General features: G+C 40.7%; 1 protein-coding gene across 3 annotated transcripts in view; it reads right to left on the bottom strand.

Moving 5' to 3' along the window:
- The window catches only part of HS3ST5 (heparan sulfate-glucosamine 3-sulfotransferase 5), a 636,371-nt gene that overhangs the window by 261,647 nt on the left and 351,093 nt on the right, over nucleotides 1-23,631 (bottom strand). For 2 of the 3 annotated variants that reach the window (XM_078648571.1, XM_078648572.1), the window contains exon 4: nucleotides 20,972-21,096. The exons of the other annotated variant lie outside the window; for it this stretch is intronic. The gene's annotated coding sequence lies outside the window, so the exon portion shown is untranslated. The remainder of the gene's footprint in view (nucleotides 1-20,971; nucleotides 21,097-23,631) is intronic. 3 annotated transcript variants of the gene reach the window in all.

The following is a 23,631-nucleotide window of genomic DNA, read 5'->3' on the forward strand; positions in this document are numbered from 1 at the left end:
AATTATGTCATATTAGTGTAAATTTACGAGTCAATAAATCGATTTTGGGAATAATAAAGTTGAGCTTAAACTCATAAATGATGCTAGTTGCATATTAATAGTCTACGTGTTCCTGTGTCCTTAGCTACCAATTTTACTCTCTGTATCCCTGAATGTACTTTGTTTACTTTGCAGTTATTTTGCTAAAGGTTAGGTTTAGGTCTTCCCAGCACAATCCATTTTGAGGTTCAGCTATTCTGGATTTTCCATCTCTTTTGTTTCGCCTCATCACCTCTGAAGGTTTGTGCCTGCTGGTCCTCCTTTAGAAAAGCGAGCAGGGGAAACTGTGGAAAAGTTGCGGTTAAGTGTTTGGTTTAAATGCCCAGGTCTCATTTTGGTGGGAGCTCTAAATTGTGTTTTGTGACCCACCTAGATCTCTATTAGCCTATTCCTGATTATATTTCTGTAAAATCCTCAGACTGCATGTAGTTGCAAGTCCTTGCCACATGTTCTGATAACACTTGAAATAACATTATTATAGAAAACATGCATTTCATAGTGCGTGGATTTTGTCAAGGTGTTTTCTAAGTCTACATTATTTGCAGCTTTTGTTCTGGGTATCTGTGAGTTGCTCACAACATTGAAAGGATATGGATGTATGTATATTACGAATGAAAAACAAGTTTTTTTTTAACTTTGTGTAGTGTCATAAAACCTTGAGTGCAGGGCTGATGAGATCTGCACATCACTGGGAGCACAGAGGCAGAATTTAAAGCCTTAATTATATGCAGTTAGATATGGTTGCCTTATTTCTAAATAGACACACAAAGGAGTTAGGTCCTTATCGGGACTGAGGTTGGGCTGGACCGTTATACAAGTGGAAAGACTAAAGAATGCCCCAAAACCTCATATCTAGATTGTATAGCTATTTCAAAGTAAGACCAACTGCAAATTAATTAAACCTGGTCAGGTACTTTTATTTATACCTTTCACTCATGTTTTTACTTTTTTAGAGAAACTTGTTTTTTAAGGCAAAAGAAGATATACATTTATACCATGACATTACGAACTAAACAATCTTCATTGCAAGACATAAATCACGAGTACATCCACATAACACAAAACATTACACATTAAAAATTCAGTGCATCATTAATTCCAAATCAATTCGCTTTTCAAGATAAACAAAGCAAAATACAATCACAAGAGAACAGCAATATGCATTATTTTAGTATATCAACAAATTATACAATTCACTCATCATTTTTGATATACTAAAATAATGTATATTGCTGTTCTCTTATGATTGTATTTTGCTTTGTTTATCTTAAAAAGTGAATTGATTTGGAATTAATGATGCACTGAATTTTTAATGTGTTATTTCTAAATAGGGCATGTCTGTTTACAATGAGTTTTAACTCCCTTTGTTTTTAACTTTTTAAGTCACTTTCTCCTCGCTTTTTCTGTTTTCCGCACCCTACGTCAGCCTTCATTCCTGTGTCCATCATTCTATCCTCTTCTGTCCGTCTCTATTTTACTTGCTCCTTTACTGTTTCCTTAATTCTCTGCTCTGTTTAATCCTTACATGAATGAATGAATGAACGAATTAAGTATTTCTATAGCGCACAGCTACTCAAAAAGAGTGTCTCAGCGCTTTCCGGTTTGCCAAAGGTGAATAAACAGGAGATAGCTGCCCTTGCTCCTCGCTACCATCTGAATAAAAATGTCTTCAGCTCCTTTATTAAATTTTGAAAAAACACGAAGAAACAATTATTCACTAAGAACAGTTTGTAAATTGTTTGCTTGTCTGATGTCTCTCATTGATGAAAGTAGATAAAGCACTAGATATTCAAATAAAAAAATCTGGCCGAGGAGCGACTTTGCTTTCTACCTTTTTCTTACCCTCAGGCTCTTCACTTATTCTGACCTTACGGTTCTTAATGAGATACATCCACAGTGAAGATACATGTGCCTGTTGTAGTGTTCCTTCTCTCTCGCCTCCATATGGCAGAAATAGAAGCTACATGTGGCTGGGAGGTAAACAACTGGCCACCTTTTTAACACACAAATAGCTTTTCCACTAAACCAATTCTCAGATACCTTGCAAGGTTGCTTTTCCTCAGTACAATTGACAATAATTTGATCTACCCGATAGAGTGATAGCTAGGTCAAGGGTTCTGCTACTGGGATTCAGTAAGGTTGCCTTACCCCTCCCTCTGCTGCGCGGTCAGCGTGTGCGCGCGCGCACACACACACACACTCTCTCTCTCTTTCTCGCTTGTTGAGTTAGTCTCTTCACAATTTAATTATATCAGCGGAATTAATGAAATGTGTAAATTACAATTACAATTTCTCATTATATGATTTTAATTTTCAGCGGCAAGAGAATGGTTTGCATAGAAAACTACTAGTTCAAGCAAAACGGTGTCCCCCCAGTATCTATTGCGATTTAGTTTAATCCAAGTTATAGCCTTGTATTTTGTGATAGTAGCACTAGACATTTTGTTTCATATACAAGAAATTCTGTGAATTTCTTCAAAACAAATTGCCCAATTTCAAACACCAGCCACACCTACAGTGCCTGTGCATGCTAAAACCTGGGCTGCAGCCTGATAATGACTGCCACTCACTGTTAAAGATGAAGTAAAACACATGCTAAGTTCTTGACACTTAAAAACTGCAGAATACTGTCTAACTCTGTGTTGGAATCCACATGTTATAATGAGTGTTAGACTTGTCCTAGCCTATTTGCGTTCCTGCCTTTATACATGTGTCTGGAAGTCTTGCTGTAAATTACTTTCTTTTCCAATGTTTACGCCTTTTTGTCTCAGTCAGTGCATAATTTGTAAAATAATAAGTGATGAAGCCCACAAAGTTTGTGTAGAGGTCCATGACTGGCACTAATGCTAGGGGGCTGAAGACCAAGGGTCTGTAGTCTGGATTTTACTTCATCCCTATTTCAGTCACGACCCAACTCTCCTTGCCCACGTCTCACGCTTTCAGATCCTTTTCATCCCAGTTTTCATACTTTGTCACTGTTTTTCAATCTTTCTTTTCCTCCTTCTTTTTCCCTTTTGTCTTTTTGCTCTCTCTTGAACTGGGTCAGATACTGATGAGAAAACATACGTGCTGCACACCAAAAATGAGTGCTGGTGGGCCCCACTGCAACCACCGGCTCAAGCTGTGAGGTCCGCTTGTATCCGCCTATTGCTGCAGCTGCGGCCCGTGCAGGTAAGAGCGGTGGGGTGATGGGGCCGGGTTGCGGGGGATTTAGACGGACGATGAGCAGGGAAATTAAATAAAGAATTCATTTTCCCTTGTCATCGTCTGTCAAAATCCCCCCCACTGGGTCCCACCGCCCTTACCTGCATGGGCCACGGCTGTGTAGCTGTGTTGTGCTGCTGTCCTAGGAATTAAATTCTAAAATAAGTCAGTGAATTATTTTTTTGCAGCTTTAACCCCCTGGCTGCGGCCGGAATTCTGCGCCTGTGTGGCACATTCCAATCGTATCAACGCGAGGGAGCCTACATGAACCAATTGGCCAACTACTCAACTGAAAAGGTAATCTTATGTACAGCTGATGTTCGTAGCCTCTACACCAGCATACCCCATGACATGGGCATTGAAGCAATGGAAACTGCTCTGCTCAACACAGAACTTGATTCAGACTTTCAGACTTTTCTTATGGAGCTGATGTACTTCATACTGTATCACAGTTATTTTAAAGTCAACGAAACTTGGTACCAACAGCTCACTGGCATGGCCATGGGCAATTCGGCAGCACCCGTGTATGCCAACATATTCATGCAGTGGTATGAAAATCAACATATTCTCTCCAAGAAAGAATGGACAGACAACCTCAAAATGATAATCAGATATATTGATGATCTTTTCATCATTTGGACCAACACCGAGGAGAAATTACGAACCGAATTGATGAAATTCAACGACATAGACCAACGTATTCAACTGACATGGGACATATCAGATACCATGGTTAACTTTTTGGATGTAAAAGTTTCAATAACTCCAAATGGATTCACGACTGACCTATACGTCAAACCTACCGATAGGAACAACATGTCACTATATTCCAGTTTTCACGAACCCAACCTAATCAGGAACTTACCATTCTCACAAATGGCTAGAGTGAAAAGAATAATCTCTGACGAAACGACTTTAGAGATACGACTTAAAGAGATGACCAACAAATTCATTGCCAGAGGATACCCACTAGCAGTAGTGGAGGAATCAAAAGAGAGAATTGACAAAATGAACAGACCAAATCTCTTAACTCCCAAAGCGAAAACTGACCAAACACGTACAGTGGTGGTATCAAAATACTCTACAGCCAGTAAGAAGTACAAGCAAATCATTCTGAAACACTGGTCAATTCTCAACATCGAACCAGATTTCAAACAGTCATTCAGCCAACCACCGATATTTGCTTTTACCAGAGCCAAGAACTTGGGAGAAATTCTTCAGAACAAACCCACAGAAAACATAACTTACTCAGGAACCAAACCTTGTCTGAATTGCGGTAACTGCAACAGTATAATTCGAGGAAACAGCATAAGCCACCCTTCAAAAGGGCATCCTATCAAACTAAAGGTAAACGCCACCTGTGAATCCAGCAATCTAATCTATGGGATAAGATGCCCATGCGGTAAGATGTACGTGGGAAAAACAGAACGCCGCATCAAGGTGCGACTAACCGAACATAAGTCTAATATCAGACTGAAGAACACCAAATCAGCCCTATCATCACATTTCGTAGAAGAACACCATAATATTTCCCAAATTAAGTTTATCATTTTAGAAACTGTCCAGAAAATCGAAGGGAGAGACAATTCCAAACATCTACTCAGAAGGGAGAATCACTGGATTCAAAAACTTTCTACCCAAAAACCGATGGGTTTGAATGAAAGAATTGAACTTTCGTGTTACTTGTGATTAATTGCTCTGATGACCGCATATTGTGGTAATTGTGTTCGTGTATATGATACCTGACACTCTTTATTTTGCAATTGTTTTCAAATTACATCTCCTGAGTTCTTCACCATCCGTGCACACCCCACAACGGCACAACCCATTGAACCAGACCACTCACACACCAACACCACATAGGTTCGAACCTTGACGGTTTCACCACACTCTTCCGCATTTTTTACCATGATCCCCATTATACAGTCACCCATATCCTAATTTTTTTGAATTTCTACACACTGCAATTTATGGTTCGTGTGTAACCCCATTTATCATTTCCCCTAACGAGATATACACTGGGTTGTCTTCGAGAACATAGCCGATCTCCAAAGACCTGCATTAGTCTTTCTTCTCTATCCACGGTCATGGGACCCATCACATGATCGGAACTATTTCAAATTATCAAAGCGCGGCCGAGAATCTTCGTGCCGCTGCCATTGAAGACTAGTAACGGACCCGAGCTCGTCCACACTTCGATTTCAGGTTAGTTGACCCCTGATGACACGTCTACACATCCCTTTGAGAGTTCGCCTCAGCCTCCAATAGTCACACCGTAACCGAGCCTTTTCGTCTCTTTTTCATAGATCGGAACAACTTTATTACGAAAGGCATGTAAGTGACATCCCGCTTTATTACCTTGCTTACCACGTGAACACTTTGCAACACAACACGTCCAAAACTTCATTTGTATCTTTATTGTTATCGTTATGTTTTTTTGTGCTAGCTGGTAATGCTGAAATGATATTATCCTTGTTATATATTTTTGTGCACTCGATAGTAATGGTAATTTATTACGTTTTTGCAGTGTCGACTCCCTGATGAAGGGCATGATTTTAATGCCCGAAATGCATTGGTAACACTATTATGACATTGCCTGAAGGAAAAAATATGTTTGAGAAAAGTTAAGACGACAACACAAGATGTTTGAAAGTCCTAAACTTAAAGTGTTAAAGAAATAAAAACACACACTAAGAAATAAACAGGAGTGGAAGTCTTTTTCAAAAGAAGACAACTATATGTGTGCCCGTAAAGGGATGATTCTAGGGCTTTTCTAGTCTCACTTCTCAACACATTCCGATCGCGGGCATGGTCATGACGGCTCCCGGCCGTCATCAGCACACGCCCACTGTAACTGATGATGACCAGGAGCCGTCATCAGCACCACAGGGGTAAATCTGCCAGTGGCTTTGATCACACACCTTGGAAATCATGCTAAAAAAACTGTGGCAAAGCAAAGGTGTCATGGACCCTAATGCATGCAATTAAATTGTGACCCTTGGTCTCTAAGTGGTAAATACAGACATAAACCGGAGTCAGCAACACATTCTTTAGAGCGCTTTGTAATAGCAAACACTGCAGTGATAAGTGCAATATTACTAAAATGTTATTGATATTATGAAAATTGTTGTGATTTCTATAAAAATCCTCAAATCCATGAAGGCTTTTTTTCAATGCCACATAGGAGAATCTGTTGCCAGCATTGCCATAAGTTAATGGATGTTGCACAAAAGTGCTGAATATTTTCTATACCAACCCTTTCTAATAGCTGCACACTTGTACATAAGTCAACACGAAGGAAGCATGCAGGCATTCCATTCTGGAACTTTCTGGTGGCATTGTGTCCAGCCCCTCTGCCAAGGAGGTCTCTGAGGCCCTGCTTATTGACGGCAACACTTCTCAACAATCCCAGCACGTACCCCTCGCAAAACATATGGCAGACTAAAAAGAAATGCTGTTGGGCATTCTTTTTATTTCCAAATAAATCTCCCAGGTTCTCCGTAGCTCAGAGTAATGGCTGCTAATAATTTTACAGGTTTCGAAAAAATCCAATTAGGTGAACTTCAGCAAAGCCATGGCAACTGCCGCCATCCACAGGCTGGCGTGACAGAGTTGTCATTCCAGTGGCCACTGAAGCATATGTCTAATGACTGATTGAACTCGGGGCCCAACTCTACCGCCCATCAACATTCACAAGGTTAAAACTTGATCACAACCTCGTCGACAACTGAATTTCATATAGTGGCAGCTCTTTTTTTTTCATTTTGTAGAGAAAGAAAATAAATGCAAGCCTTTTGCTCCAATATTATTTGGAACGCTGTCACGTGCCCCGTGTCTGGTATTCAGCAATCCGTGCGATATAGCCTCATTCTGCCACACCGTGCGTTTTAATGGATCTGTGACCTCTTTCTTAACAGAATTTATATTTTTTTATTGCAGGCAGTCCAGGAGCGGCGCACCGCTGAGCTGTATGTTTTAATAATAGAGCTCTCTCTAAAGGTGATGGGAGGGGCTACCTTCTCGGAGACTACTAGAAGCAAAACCCCATGATTTAAGTAATCGCATGTGGCGAAACACATTGACTTGTATCAAAAGAGGGAAAGAAGTAGAATTCCAGCTGTGTCTGTAGTTCAGTAAATTCTTAAATTGACTGGCCACTCTGGAATGGCCGTATAAGACTTTGAGAGAGTTACGTTTGTATCGATGTAAAACTGAAAAGTCAACAAAATGGCTCGCAGTCTCACATTGCCACTTAGTTTCTGGTCACTTTTCGAAAATGATGTTGCACTCAATTATATTTACTCAGCAAAATTCATGCTTGCAAAAGCATTAAGACTGGGGGAACATCTTAAGGATCTCGGAGGCCGGAGCAAGGCATGATTTGGGGGCACTGGGTAAAGCATATTTTGGGGGCCTCTCTTATAGAATAAATCTGAATTCTATTACCCATTTCCTGCTAATTCAAGCCTACATAATTCCCCAAAATGCTGAATTTTATATTAAGCTTTAACGCCTTAACCGCATCAGCAATTCTGCCACGGTGCGGGGCGTTCCATTATGTGGGCGGGCCCGTGTCGGCCAACGGACGTGCACCGCACTACGAAGGTAGTGCGCGCCACGGCCGTTGGCTGACAGAAGCATGCAAGGGGTTACAGTGATCACAATAAACTATTGAAATATGTCTTGCCGGGACCCCAAAATGCCTTAAAATGACACTGGGTTGGAGGCTCATATGGGCAGAGAGGGAGAGAGGTAGACAAAGGTCGTCTCCCCAGGGAGCCCCTTGGAAGGTGGGGGACCCGGGCAAATGTCCGCTTTGCCCATTCCTTAAATAGTCCCTGTACATGGGTTTGTAGGGTTTTGGGTGAAAATAGCAATGTAGCAATTATTCTTTACTATGCAAACTGTGTACAAAATAGGGAATAGAACACTTGACATGCCGTATTGAAACATATTTCCACACTGGATGTAGCCATGTCCTATTTATATTTCCATTTTCCACCTATAATCCTCATTGCAGAACTAAAAAGCATTGGAAAAGCCAATAGGTCTGGCACTGGTTGACCGCTTTTGAGCTTTTTTGTTATGGTTTTAGAAAGCTATATTGTTAGAGGAGATGCTGGGCACTCACCAATATAAATAAAAAAGTCTTAAAGCGTAAATATATTTTTGATCATAAAAACCACACATTCCCAAAATAGTCCCTGGCACTGAAGGGGACCTTTTTGTGTGTGGATGTGTTAGTTCTGAAAGAGTATAATGCCATCACTCACAATGAAGTCAGCCAAACGCTGAAGTGGTCTGACCAATTGTTGCATGCTGTATGCTGTAGTGGGCAGAAGAAAAATGGCACTGGCACAACAACAGAACAGTAGAAGAAGAGGGGTGTTGGAAAGCCATGCAAAATAAGTATATTATATATAAAACGTTGGTAAAATTGAATGATCTTGGCTAACACCAGACCTAAAAAGGATTAGCAGTCACCTAAGTTGTAGATGGGTGTCTGTATTTTTTCAAGCACACTTAAATTGCCAGTCAGAATAAAATTTGCAGTAACAGCTATAAGATCAAATTGAGCCCTGCTTCCAATGTATGCAAGCATGACAGATGGCAATGTCTCCCCTGAGTAGTTTAAAGTAGGTCTGATGCCACAAAGCATCCATCTTCAACTTGCAAAAAAATTGTAGATTGCGTCAATTTATGAAGCAATTTTACTTCACAACACCAGTATGCACATGGGGCTATAGAACCATTACACAAATGATGTCTTAAAAGATACAGAGTAATAATTTGAAATTCAACTTCAAAGTTATACATGAGACAATTAAAACAACAAGCATCTTTCAATCCCCATTGCAGACAAACAACAATCGTCAGTCGTTCAATTTCTGTATGTGCTTTAAAGTCACTCAATTCACAGTGAGCATTAAAAAAATTCTCAAAGAATTGCGCTCGAGCAGTTGACGGGAGAAAACATCTCTCCGAGGCACAATTCAAAGACATTGCTATCTTGCCCATCTGTTTCCTTCCTATCTGCACATGCTGGACTTACATGTTCTTTCATTTTACAAATTCTTGTGCTAGCGCATTCACCCTCCCTGATAAACTCTGATCTTAAGGAAAGTATAAGAAGAAGGTAGGCTACAGGGAGGGGCAACGGAAGAAAGTCCCTCTTGCTTCCTGATCTTGCCTGTTCCCTCTTTTATATTGTGCTGTCAATTTTCAAATAGGTATTTATCTGACGGGGGAGGAGTGTCTATTCTTGTAAGCATTTTCACAAGCTTCACAGAGCCAAACTGGAGTCAGTGGAAGAGGACATCAATTGGCCAATAAGACCAATTCTTTCCATCCTTGACATCACTTCCTCATTCTGGGGAGTGAAATGTGGGAGAGAGGATGTGTTCTCATGGCTAGACTGCCGAGCTTGGAGCTGGGAAACCAAGGTTCGAACCTTGGGGTCGACTCCACATCCTGTGATTCTGGGTAAATCACTTAATCTCCTTGTGCCTAACTTAAAAAGATGAATGTATCCTAGTATAACGTAATTGGTGCTCATGTGAAGTGCTACAATACCTTCAGGTTGAGTTTGAGCTATATAAACCTGCAAAAACAAATTCTGCCAGGTTCAAATGGCATGGCGGGGTCTGAAACATTTTCAGTATGATGTTCAGCGGTTGAGGTGATAATGCTCATGGAACAATATGGCTGCCATATTGAAAATCCTGTCAATAATACATGCGGTACATTTTACTATGCTGCGCTCAACAGTGACACGCAGGCCTCACTAAATGGCCCCTCTCCACAGAAATCCCTGCTCCAGGGCTTTGTATATTTCCTTGGCTTTTGAAGCAAGAACACAGACACTCATCATATTGCATACTTCTGAGGAGTGGTATCCAACAGACGCCTCCACAAAAACTCTTATTACGTGATTCACCCCGCATAGCTTGACAAGAAGAGCCCAGACAAAGTCAGATTGTGAAGAGCCTGAATACAGCCCCATAAATTACATGTTGACAGGGAATTGGAAATAAAGTCGTTCAAAGCTAAATATTTGTTCCATAAAATTGCCTCTGAAGAATGCCAGATTATCTAGCATGCCAAAACAGTGCCCTGTAAACAGAACATTCAAGTGATCTCTCCACCGGCTCCTGCTGATAAATGGAAACCGCGGCTGCGGTAATTTTCCAAATACATTAAAATGCTCATCATTATCCCTTCTACAAACAATTAGCCTGCTTAGCTCAAGAGGTTGTCAGAGCATTCATTACCACACGCAGCCTCTCTCCAAGCAGGAGCACTGTTAATTTGTCTGGAAGCTTAAGTACAGAAGTGTCAAACACAGGAAGTATTTTGCTCCAGGTAAATATTTGATGCGCAAAATCCACACTGTATTGATGCTAGAACAAGACAATACACTGAACTACGAAACGTGGCTAGGTTACACCTTGCGCAAGCCAATAAACAAGTAATAAATCTCATAACAAATTGCTCTTAAGGAAAAAAAAAGGGAACGGCCACTCACGTCCCAAAAGATCCTCTGTGTGAAACACAGCGAATAAAAAATAAACAGATTATTGTTCCTGAGCACAGCTCAAATAAACGGTTTTTAGAATAAATCAGTTTATACAGTAATCAGTCCAAAGAGATTTCTGGTTTTTCTATATATTCAGACAATGAATTCTTTTATTTTCCTTTATTCTTCACAATTTCAAAGAATGATGAAACTTGTTGATGAGTTGATTGACATCACCAATAATGTAGCCAGAAAGCCGACATGTGTTTCGTCTCGGGGAAAATCACCTGATGACTTCATCAGGGCAGAACAAATCTTCACGATAGAAAACACCACATTCCGGTATAAGCTTATTTTTGAAACGCTAAAGAAGACGATGGGAGTACTCTCCTAGACCTGAAAACTCTTTTCTCTCTGGCCTGGACCTGACTTATAGTCTGTTGAGAAATTTGGCCGTATATTGGGACAAACCACTGAAGGATACGTGACCTTATTAGGAAAATTGAATACTTTTAGTCTCATGCTGTAAGGGACCACAGACAGGTTGTACCTGGAATGTGGTGTATTCTATCATGAAGATTTGTTCTGCCCTGATGAAGAGAATGCACTGTTCAGTATACTTCTCCCTCGCTGTCTCCAACACCATTGTCTCTCTCACCCTCACTCTCTCTCGCTCTGTCCATCTCACACACTTTCTCCCCATCTCCTCTTTTACTCAGCATCAATTATTCTCTTCTCTTTTTTCTTTCTTTGCATCTGTCTTTCTCTTCCTTCTTTCTCTCAATCTTACTCCATTCTCTGTGCCCTCTTCTCTGCAGCCACTCACTCTTTATCTCTCTCTTGCTCTCTAGTTTTGTCTCTCACTTTGCTGGAGATTTAGCCCCAAATGTTATGATTTAGCACACATACTATAGCCACAACCTTCTAAAAATAATATCAGGATTTATTTTACGTCACAGCCTAAAAAAACACAAATGAATGAATGAAAACATATCTATAGTGCACAGCTACTCGGAAGCGTGTCCGGGCGCTTTTAGGCATCCAGAAAGGCACTACACTGAGTGTACGCCCACCCAAATAGGCCTTTTCTTCACAAGAACTTTTGTTTTATTTTGCTTGGCACTAGCAATTTAAAATGAACACTGACACCGATTTGTCTACTATATTAGGTCAGAGTAAGAGTACTTTGCTTTATGCTGAATGACTAACTTTGAGTAAGTGCTGCATATTCATTTTTTAGGCAACTTGAGTGTTTTTGAAGGAAAACGATATCATTGACTTACAGTCACTGAGGCATGTGGGCCAAATGATAGCTGCCATTGAGAGTCAACCTTGGAAAGAAGATCGGCCATTATTAATGTACGTTGAGTGAAAAAAAACCAACAGGGTTCAGTTTTCGTTCTTTTTCTTCAAAGCGTGACTGAACAAAATCAATTTACTTGGCAGACAAATTTTGTTTGTGTAGATTGCTCATGAAGCTAGAAGAGTAGCAAATCTGCAATCAAGACATCGGAGGTAGTAATCATTCTCAGCCTGCCAATTTTGTGAGATATATTTAGCTTTTCATTATAGGATTCATTATAAGTTTGTTCTAATTGACCTAGCTATCATCAATCTTGACACCATATCTCAATAAAATGACTCACTGCTAAAGTCCTAAAGTCGTATATTTGAAAAAACAGTGAACATAACCATACGTGGAAGAACAGAAGTTCTCGTGGTGGCTAGAAATATATTCTATAATAAATATAAAAGTACGGTGCTCCCTGAAATGTAGGACATCCATCAAAATCATAGGCAGATCTAATTTATTAGGATCAAGGGAAAAGTAATTGAGAATGCTTCAAAACTACAATTTCCTCATTGACTTTTGTATGTATTTTAGAGAGGCTAAAAAACGAAAACTAAATAAAATATTTCAAAAATGAGTCACAGGGTTTTCTTTTAGGACCTAGTGCGTACCTAATATAATTTGTGTAGGTTTTCCTTAGCCGAGATGTCATATCTTTGACTGTGTTGCTTGCAGAGATGTAGAAAATACTGTCCACGAGGGAAACCTGGCAGGGTGGGTTTAGTTAATCACAAAAGGAGATGCCCATTGTAGTGCACTTGTGTCATTTAGGTGTATTTCCTTTTTGCTCTTGAAGTTGGATTTGTTTACACATAGCTCATCTTCCTCACCCACAGGAGTAACCAAAGACCATGTGAAGCAAGCTCTCATGACAATCTGGGAGAAAGATTCAATGCAGAGTTGAATATGCCCTTTACTTAAGACAAGCTGCCGGCCAGGATATTCATAGGCTGAGGTTACCAAGTCAAGTCAGAGTGATAGCTTGACCCTAAAAGCCAAAACACGAGTTATGCCTTTGAAAGAGATTAATTGTAAATAGAACAATAATATATTTCTTTAACAGTTGCAAATGTTTTAGCTTCCTTCATTCAGTGACAATTATTGGAATGACAAAACTGTAAACACATTTTTAAATAATCTCCTTTCTATGCAAACTTAGAAAAATTATATCAGGAAAAGTTTTAGCTGCAGGTTTTTGTGTCACTTTCTCCCCCCCCCCCCCCCCCCCCCCAACGACACAGTTCCTACGGGAGCTTGTCAATGCTCTGAAGCTCCAGTTGGAGACAAGAGCTGGCATTGGGATTTCGTCTGTCTGGACAATGTCACTGGGCTAAATATGACATGCCATAGTCAAGAAAAGAAAATATACAGTTGAGGTGGAAGTGAAGGAAGATAAGATACCAGTGGCAGCTCTCATCACCCCACTGCTTTGAAATCATTGAAGAGGAAAAATAAAACGATAATAATTTAACGTTATTATCATTTTGTTTTTCCGTTCCTAGGTGCGGGGAGGGGTGTGGCTGGCCCAAACAGGGACCAGGGGGAGGAGTGATTTTCACTCCCAAACTGCCTAACAATAATGCACACTTTGCATCTTCCCCACCAGGCTGTAATGCTCAGCCGGGTGAGAAACATGCACAGGCTCCCTGCCCCCATCTGAGGGCCGAACCCCGGCGGTCAGACCAATGCTTCATTGTTATACATGAGACAATTAAAACATTACAGCTTTGAGATTGACTTAGGGGAGCCCAGTTGCTTCCTCTGACAGAGGAGAGGCGATGGCTGCGATGCAACTGCAGGTACGTTTTCTTTCTTTTAAAAAATATGCTATTCCTTCCGCCAAGCCCCACCCTGCCTCCATTCCCTATCAGCCGCCACTGCAAGATACAGAAAAGATAAGTGATTTTACTAGGATCATGTGGAAGGAAACCCAGATGAGAGTTCAGCGCTTCCAATCCCAGAGAGTTTGATTCCAAAACCTATATGCCCAGCTAAGTCTGAATTAGGTGTGCAAATAGAGTCCTTTACAAGAGCGCATTCACATTTGTGATTCGCTAACATGAATTTTAACTTACAGATTATAAGCATTTTAGGGCTGGATATACATAAAAGATGGTGGACACCCACACGTTCTCACATTTGTAGTATTTGCATAGATTTTTGATGGTGGCACACAATAGGACATGACTAACCCTGGGCGAAGCACTACGCTACGCTCGCGGAGTTTGCGAAGTTTTTGCAACTTCGCACTACGCGAGCTGCACGTAGCACAGTGCGAACATGCGTAGTGCAGCGTAGCGTAGTGCAGCGGTCATTTTTTGCTTGTTCGCGGTCCTGAACGTCATGTTCGCGACCGCGAGCAAGCAAAATGACATCCCGGCGAGATTCTCAACGCGAGGAGGTCAGGTTTCTCATTGTGAGTGGTTGCGCATGCTCGCGACCGCTCTCAATGAGAAACTACCTGTTCGTGTTGAGAAAGCTGCCGCTCGAGTAATAATCTACTCGAGCAGCAGAAAACTACAGCTCGCACTGTGCAAGATGCCGTTTTCAATGCTTGCACAGTGCCAGATGCTTGTCCGCACTGTGCAATCATTGAAAACGTATCTTGCACAGTGCGAACATGCTACTACGCAGCTCGCGTAGTGTTACGTGAAGTTCGCGTAGTGCGAAGTGCACTTCGCGTAGCTTCGCGTAGCGCTACTACACAAACTACGCCCAGGGTTAGACATGACCTCAATTCACTAGGGCTCACAAGCATTATGAAAACCAAGCATTTTCTGTCTCAATCTAATAGCCACTCAGACTCATCATCGTGCAATTACACCCCCAATCGATTTGTAATGTAAAGGATTGTGTGGCCAGTGTACCAGGATCCTGCTTCATATAAAAATTTTGAAATATTATTTGAGCAGCAGTCACATACTTCAGATGCCTTGAATGTAACCCACAGCACCAGAAGATGTATAAGGTGTATACCTGCATTTAAAGTTAAAAGTTCTTGCATTATTCGTCCAAAGCTAATTGGCTCTTTAAAAAAAATATTTGCTCCATTTATTTTTAGGGTGCTCTGTATACTCCTTAGAATGTTGGTCCTATTGGTTTGCCTTGTTTCTGGAGGAATTTGGAATTGTAAGGGATAGTACGTGTAACTGTTTATATACCCCAATAGGAAGGCTCTAGAGGCCTGATTTACAGTTTTACGGGTTACTCAATCACAGACGTGACGGATATCACTTCCGCCGTCTTACCTGTGCCACTGGATGAGGTACTTATAATAAGGCAGGCAGGATACCTGTTACTTTTGTGATAGAGTAACCCTTCTGTCGAACTCCTAATCAGACCCTAAATTTCCCAAATTCAATTTCTGAAAAATAGGAGGGTGTGTGTGTGTGTGCGTGTGTAACCGATATTCATAGGTAAAAAGAGCAGTGGATGGAAATTGGCACACCAACCTGAAGCTGTTTTACAGTTTTACAGCATTCCTTACTTTTCCCTAAAAATGTTTACCAGACCCTAAAAGTGAGGAAACATTTGAAATTTCGTGGAATAAATATAAAAAACAAAGAGTTAAAAATATGCACATGTCTATTGGTCTTAATATAATTGTGGTACCCTGTGACATATGCGAGTTATGGAATCATACTATGTTATCAATGAGGAATACTATCTCATGAATGAGGTAGTGCATGGTCTTTAAAAGCAGGTTAAATGCTCAGTTTGGCTCTGTTCTTGAGTTCATCAGTAATTCACCCCATATTTTGCCATTAGTAGCTGGTAAAATTATCCATTGGCCTAGAAAAGTGCCTGATTATGCCTATTTTCTGGGTCCCACAGAAACTATTTGAGTGTATCTGATTTTAACAGGTGTGATTTTAACTCATTCAATTTTTCAGGCTGGTAAAATCACACAAAAACTGTGCGTTGGCAGAAATACCACATCAACAGGAATGACATAAAAATGGTACATCATTTCCTACTTCCCATCTCATTGCTAGTGCTGTGAAGGGTGTTTTGTTTAAGGATTATTAGCATCCCTTTGTTCCTGATACATATCGTCCACCCTTTAACCACCTGGCAGCCATTTTCTGGAGTTTAAATCCAATCTAATCCACAGTTTAAAACAGTTATCCATCTTTTTTTCTAATTCCATTGTCAAGCACGGCTCATGGGTGAATCAGAAAGTAAAATGCAGAGAGGAAGAGCTACAAGTGCTTGTAGAGGAGGTGGTGAAAGATGCCACCTAATGGGGCATTTGTGCTCCAACACAATCGCACAAGTCGATCAAAATTGTGGAAACAAATCAAAGATGAACTGAATGCTGTCTCCACACACCCCTGGTCTGTGGATTAGTCCCAAAAATGTTTTCAAGACCTCGGGCGCTGAGCTAGGACCTGCTTTCTAAACACAGAAGGGAGAACCTGGAGACTGGTGGTAGTCCTGCACTAAAACAAACTCCCTAGGATGGGAGTGCAGTTTCTTACATATCACAAGGAAGAGTAGAGGCTGGAGGTGTAGGGGAACCAGGTTAGTGACAAACAACACACATATATGTATAAGCATGAAGAAAAATGTTAGTCCTAGATATCCTGCTGTGTAATGATTATCATTTGCATACATTTTTCATATATTTACAATATATATTATTAACAAATAAATAGAAGAGTGTGTTTTGAAGTGTTAAGGTAAAATTATGTTTTTGAACTTTTCAACCGGAGAGCTAATTTTGTCTGACATAACTCATTCCTGAAGTACAAATGTTTAAGAAGCATGACTGATGTGCCCCTCAAAGTACATGAAATCATTGGATGCAAAACCTGTAACAGCTGCTTCTGGAGACGGGGCTTTTGGCAGCATGACACCCTGCCCTACACCAAACATCAGCTGCAGTCTTGAGGCAGCATTTAATACTATCCGCTTACAGTGTAACCTCTGCTCTGAACGCATGCCGCTCCCCTTCCCTACTCCATTTCCAACGCCACACTTAACCGAACATATAATTACTCTTTATATTGTAAAGTAGAATGCATAGAAAGCCTATTCTTCATCAGTTAATTTGAATGATGCACAGTAAAGGACTCTTTATTGCTAATTCAAGAGTGTTTTTCATCTTCCAGAGACCAATCATATAATAGTGCTGTATACATTGTGGTAATTCAAGAATCATAGACTCAGAAAAGCTAGTATCCTTAAAAGTAAAACATGGACAATAGTAATCATGTTGTATTGTATAAATATATGTATTATTTCTTAAAGATTGTTTCATAGCAACATTTAATTATATGTCAACTCAACAAGTCATACCCCTCAGCCATTTTCTGAACAACAACCTACAACACAATCTGGAAAAACAGCGAATAGCAGTATTTCTTTAACAGCACAAACATTACCAGTTTAGCAGCCCATCACAACTAAATCTGTAAACCCAATCACTGTGCCTTCAAAAACCACAAGAACAATTGTATCAGGTCAGTTTGCCTCAGTAATAGGGGCCACTGAAAAACGAAATCTTAGAGCATTACAATAGCCACAGAATCTATTACCCAACCACTGTTGTCGGCAACCTTTCCCCAAAAAGTTGCAGATGTGACCCTGGCTGAGGGGCAAGAGTTAATCAAATATGACATGTTGGAAAGTGGTTTATTAGTTGGTGTAGGTAGGTACCTACCACTAGTAATAAGGTCACAATCACAATATAAGGTCCAGTCAAGGTCTCAATAAATTATTTTCTTGCTCAACCCTTGGGAGCTGGCAGCGAGCAAGCAGGCTTAACTTAGGAGACAAGTGTGTAAAGCATTTAAAAACACCAATACATTAAATAAGTAAGACACAACCGATAATAAAAATCCAACACCAATTTATAAAAATAGGAAATATTTTTATGATTAAAATGGCATGACAACAACAAACATCCAATGTCGGGAACCAGAGATGTGAATTTTTTAAAGATTAAAGGTAAAACTAGGGCTTAGAAGCAAATAGAGCTCAAAGGATTAAAAAATGAGCATGCTGGACCAGGACAAAGCCAAGAGTTCAGGCCACCCATGATGTCAACACTTTTACACTTACTTCCAGAAGTGTTTCTTGATGCAGGAAAGTGGTCTACAGCACCAGCCAAGGGCTCAGAAGCTAAGGTTTGTCTCTTGGGGTCTGAGACTACAGTTCCTACTCTGCATGTGGTCAATCCAAATAAAATCCAGGTGAAGCTTGTCAGCTAGAGTTGCCCTAGTTGTTGATGTTGCAGGTAACCTTTCCAGCACTTTTATGCCTTTTGCTGATCAGGGAGTACACTCCTAATCCTATAAGGCAGGCAAAGTCCTTTCATTATGACGCCTCGTGAGTGCAGCAGGTACAGTTCTTATGAGTGCAGTCCTCTCTTGTGCTATCTGAGCGTCCGGCAGGGCAGATTTTCTTCTCCAGACATTTATTTTGGGCCTTTGAGTTGCTCCTTGGGAAGTTGGGACTATAAGACCCACAATGCATCTGGTCAACTCCTTAAAAGTCCACTGAACCCTGTCCAGCTGGACATTTCTTGGTGGAGATGATGCAGGTGGGGCTCTTTTAACCTGTTGCTTTCAGGGATTCCACTGCTCAGGCAAAGTCCTTCTTTTGCTGAAACCTAGCGTGTGCAGCAAATGTAGTCATTCAGAGTGCAGTCCTCTTGGTGCAGGCCAGGGGTTCCAGCAGGGCAGTCCTTGTTCTTCTTGTATTTTCAGGCAGGGATCTGAGTTGCCAGGCCCTTCTCCCATACGTATCCATGACTCTGGGGTGACAAGCAGGGGGCACTCCTGACCAATGGTGTACAGTGTGCCACCCTCGGGTAAGACAACTTCCCCCAAAGTGTGGCATATTCTATTCGCACAAAGCACTATTTTATAGCATCCAAAATGAAAAAACTCTCTCCTTGAGGTTAAGATCTGGCTAAGTCAATCCCCTGGTGTGGTTAACTTTCCCTAACATTCCCCTTCCAGTCCCTCTGCTAATTCAATTTACTGGGGCTTCAGTCTGGCTCGGGGTGCAGAAAGTAGGGGCGAGCCTGTGTCCTGTCCTAACTGTCATTCCCTCTTTAAAAACAAGTTTAGCTTCTCCACCCCCACTACCTTTTGCTCTGCAGCTACAGATCTCCTCCCACCAGATGTCCTTTGCCTCTATGCAGGCCACTTCACACCTCATCGGAGCAGTTTGGCTCAGCCTGTCAAGGTCTGGCCAATCAGGAGAGGCTACTAGAAGGCTGGATTTTGGCACATCAGAAAAGCAAGTTTTATAACATATTTTATGTATGTTTTAACAAATCTAGCCTTGGAAAGTTGTTGGATTTATCATAGCAATTCTTTTAAGTCTTTGAATTATATTTTCACCTCACTTCTATCAAAAGTTATACTTTATCAATATATTCCCATTCCAATGCTAGCCTACGGAGCTATTGTGCTACAATGGAGACAAACACAATTGGCAGTTTTTCCTTCACCAGGGCATATAAACATATTTTTAAATTCCCCTACTTATAGTTATAAGGCACCCTACCCCTGAGGCACCTTGGGGAGACCTTAGGGGTGACCTATATGTAAAAAAAAATATTTTAAGACTTTGCAATTAACTTTCAATTCAAAATCGACTTTGCATTTAATTTGCTTTTAAAAGCTTCTAAACCTACATGCCCTACCATATGCTAGGGGCTTACAGGTAGGTTGTTATACGAGAAGCGTGGCTCAGTGGTTAGAGGCGGCAGACCCAGGAGCTGAGATCGGCCGTGGACCAGGGTTCGATTCCCCGCCTCGGCGGGTCTCGGGCTCAAAAAATCCACGGACTCGACAATTCTCGCTCCGGTGCCTACTCGACTCACGGGGTCACACTCTGCGACTCTGGGCAATAGCTTGCTTAATCTCCACTACGGCCCCTCGCGGCGGGATGCCTGGCTTTCACCTTGTGGATACCCTGCCGGGGTATCTCACAGGGGCATACCAGGACGGGTTCCCTAAGCAAGCGCCTTGATGTCTTTGGGTGATATGTGCGCTATATAAGTCGCAATACATACCAATTGTAATGACACCTAATTACCATATACCTTTTACACAGAGCGCTGGCCCTTGGTCTGGTTAGCAGAGCCCAGGGCCCAATGAGTCAGCTACCAGCAGTAGCAATCAACAAACGGGGGTGATCAGAGCAAAAAGGAAGACTTTCTCACATGACCCTATCGGAGAAACAGATGAAGGGGCTGATAAGGAGTGAAGCCCATCTGGTGAAGAAGAATAAACTGTTGCTTCAACAGTTCCAGCATCGGTGGCCACAACTTCAGTTGTACACACTCTGGCCCAAATATTGCAGACAATTTCCATAATGGAGGGAACTCAGTCTGCTTTATAGCAAAACTCATGGAAATCAACAAATTCCATCATTGCAGTAAGCAACAGAATGGAACCCTGCGTGAGAAAATGGGTTGGTTAAGTCATCAGTCTGCAGCAACAACAAAAAATATAAATGTCACAGCATAGGGTGCAGTTGCGATGTGACATGAGGTCAGCTCAATGACAAACATTAGTGGACCTCGCTGAACAAAGGATTAACCCCTTCCACGCTCATGACGAGCTGGGCTCGTCATGCAGTAGCCTGCTCACACGCTCATGACGAGCCCAGCTCGTCATGAATAATGGGTTTTTGAAAATCCCAGCGCATGGTTGTAAATCTGCGAGCATCGATGCGGTTAATCAATGCGTCATCTGCGACATGAAACATGCAGTTAGACAATTCACAAGCACGGTAGCAGAAGGCCATATCACCATGCCTCATTCATCAGATGCACATACTTGTGCCCTCCAGACAGGGGTACTGAGACAATTTCCACATAGGCAAATCTGTCCACTCACCACAAGCTCAAGCTGCCATTCTTCCCCATTAGCCACCTATTCAACGTTTTCTGAACAATTGTGCTCTCTCAGGCTGTGAAGAAGGTCTGCTCAGATGGCGAATATACAAGAACACAATACTACTCCTGCAAAAAAGAGTGCATCATAAGTGTTGCTTCTAAGAGGAAATTACAATGTTTTTGAGTCTGGTATTGTGTAACATATATTTAGGTGTTAATAGGCCATTTGTTATACTTGACAAGGTGTATAGCATGATAAGACCTTCTTCGATGTATTTGTGAACTATTTTTTATTTAATCGTTATTATTTGATATACTTTATGTAACATTTGTCATAGAGCAAAGACATTTTTAGAAAATGTTTTTTCTATTAAAATCACTTTTAATACACTGTTTTGGTTGATTCACATAAAATATTTTTCTCCAAATTATTCGTTTTGAAACATTTAAAAGTAAATATTTTATTTGCAATTTTTGCTTCTGACTAGGCCCATTATTATACACATCTACATATACCTCAAAGAAATCGCTAATTTAATATTGCTTTTTAAAAAAGTTGCAAATAATTGTGTTCATAATTCAATTTTTAAAAAATATTTCGTATATCATATTACAACTACATAAGTTTAGATATGCTTTCCTTTTTCATAAGCTGATTACATCTATGATTTATGTTTACCATCTGCTGCGGCCAGGTGGTGAATTTAGCTGGTAATTCTATGTCCCAAAAGTTTCCTCACAACTTTTAACTTGTAAAAGCTTATTTCCTTTTCTGCAGGGGATTTTACAAGACAGTTAAATCGCATTTTTCTGCATGGGATTTTACAACACAGTTAAATCGCATTTTTCTGCAAACGGTTTATTCTCAAGCAGTTTTACAGCACTATAAAATTACATGCAAAAATTCGCACATGGAAGACTTGCAACCGAATGGAGTGAATTGAATGCATACAAACGATGCAGTAAATGTGCTCTGCTTGACTTGTAATCAGGACCTTTGAGTTTCTTCTGCCCAGGTGTACAGTGATAACAACATTTATTAACCAGGAGACAGGCTTCCAAAAATGTGCCTTCCTGGCATTCTCAGCAGGGGCACTGGTCTGTATCAAGTACAGCTCATCAAAGGAACATTGAAATGTTTCATCCTTCTTCTTCACATGTGAGAATACAGACCTAGAGTATCCGAGATCAAAGCAACCAGCGACAGACGCTGATACAGAGGTAAATGAACGCATCACTGCCCCCAGGTGTGAGTGTCTCGGCCACTTGGCACTCTGCAAAGCAGTCTTTCAGAATTAAATTGATGAGTCAGACCGGAAAAAGGTCAGGGGCGATGGGAAGTCTTTAGCATATGGCAGAGGCTCTGCAGCTGGGACAAATATGCTGGGGCTTTCAGTCCAGTGCCAAGTGGCTAGTTATCCATATTACTGAAAACAAGCATCACTCTTGAGTGGCTCTTGAGCTGGCATGTTTTAAAGAGACCCTTGAAACGAAATATATGTATATATGGGTGAATTATTTTCTTGATTGCAATTTACGTTTAATAATTATAATTGGGTTTCGCATATTTTGCTTAACCTGTTTGTTGGACCTGTTCAGGCACATGCATCAACCTTTTTTGCGAGCGCAAACGGTGCGATTCGCAATAATCCGCCTTTTGCGCACGCAAAAAGGGCTTTTGCGATTCATCAAGGTGTAAGGCACTTGCAATTTGAGAAATCGCAGTTTATTGCGATTTCTTAAATTGCGATTGCATTTAAGGAATCGCAATTTGCGATTCCATAAATGCAATGCAAGAATCACTTTTAAATATCGATTTTGGTGTTTGGGGCTGCAAATCACCGAGCAATTAAATTGGTGATTAATTTGCAAAAATGTAGAAAAATGCACTAAAGTGCATTTTTTAAAGTTTCATGTTGCGTGTCTAGCATGGGTGCACATCACAATTTCAGGGGTGCAACAGGGTGTCCTTATGACACCTTTGCACCCTTGAAATTGCATGCGCAATGTGCGAGTACCTATTGGTACTCGCAAATTGTGCATGCAATCTCCCATTCATTCCTATGGGCCTGGGGAGCCATTCCTTAATTGCTACTTGCAAAGTGCGGGTCTCAATTAAGGAATGTTTAGAAATCGCTATTTTAATAGTGATTCCTACATGCATAGGCTTTTGAGAGTCCTTAATTGCGATTCATTAATAATCGCAATTAAGGACTCGCAAAAGCTTTTCTTGATGCATGTGCCGGTTTGTTTCCAATACATAACACATCCTAAGAGAAGGCTTTGAGTGGTCTTCAGTCAATCGCTTCCTTCTCTATTCTTGGTATTTCCCAGGTGCATTTTGATCTCACAGGGCCCGATTCACAAACGTAACTTACACTTTAAAGTAAGTTTTCCACATTTTGGTATTCAAAACTACACATTTGTAGTAACTTACATTTTTGCACTAAACATGGCCAACCGGTGGTACTGCAACACCCTTTCATTGAAAATAATGGAAGTAGGGACTTAAAGTAAATCCCCATAGGAAATACTGTTTAAATAAAATAAAATACTTACAATACCTAAAATATAAACCAAGTACATTAATGTTAGAAAAATATATAAAAATAGAACATTTATTATCTAATTCTAAATTATTTAATAAAGTATTTTTAATTT

The sequence above is a fragment of the Lissotriton helveticus genome, chromosome 6 (genome assembly GCF_964261635.1).
Source record: "Lissotriton helveticus chromosome 6, aLisHel1.1, whole genome shotgun sequence".
In the NCBI taxonomy this organism is placed as follows: domain Eukaryota; kingdom Metazoa; phylum Chordata; class Amphibia; order Caudata; family Salamandridae; genus Lissotriton; species Lissotriton helveticus.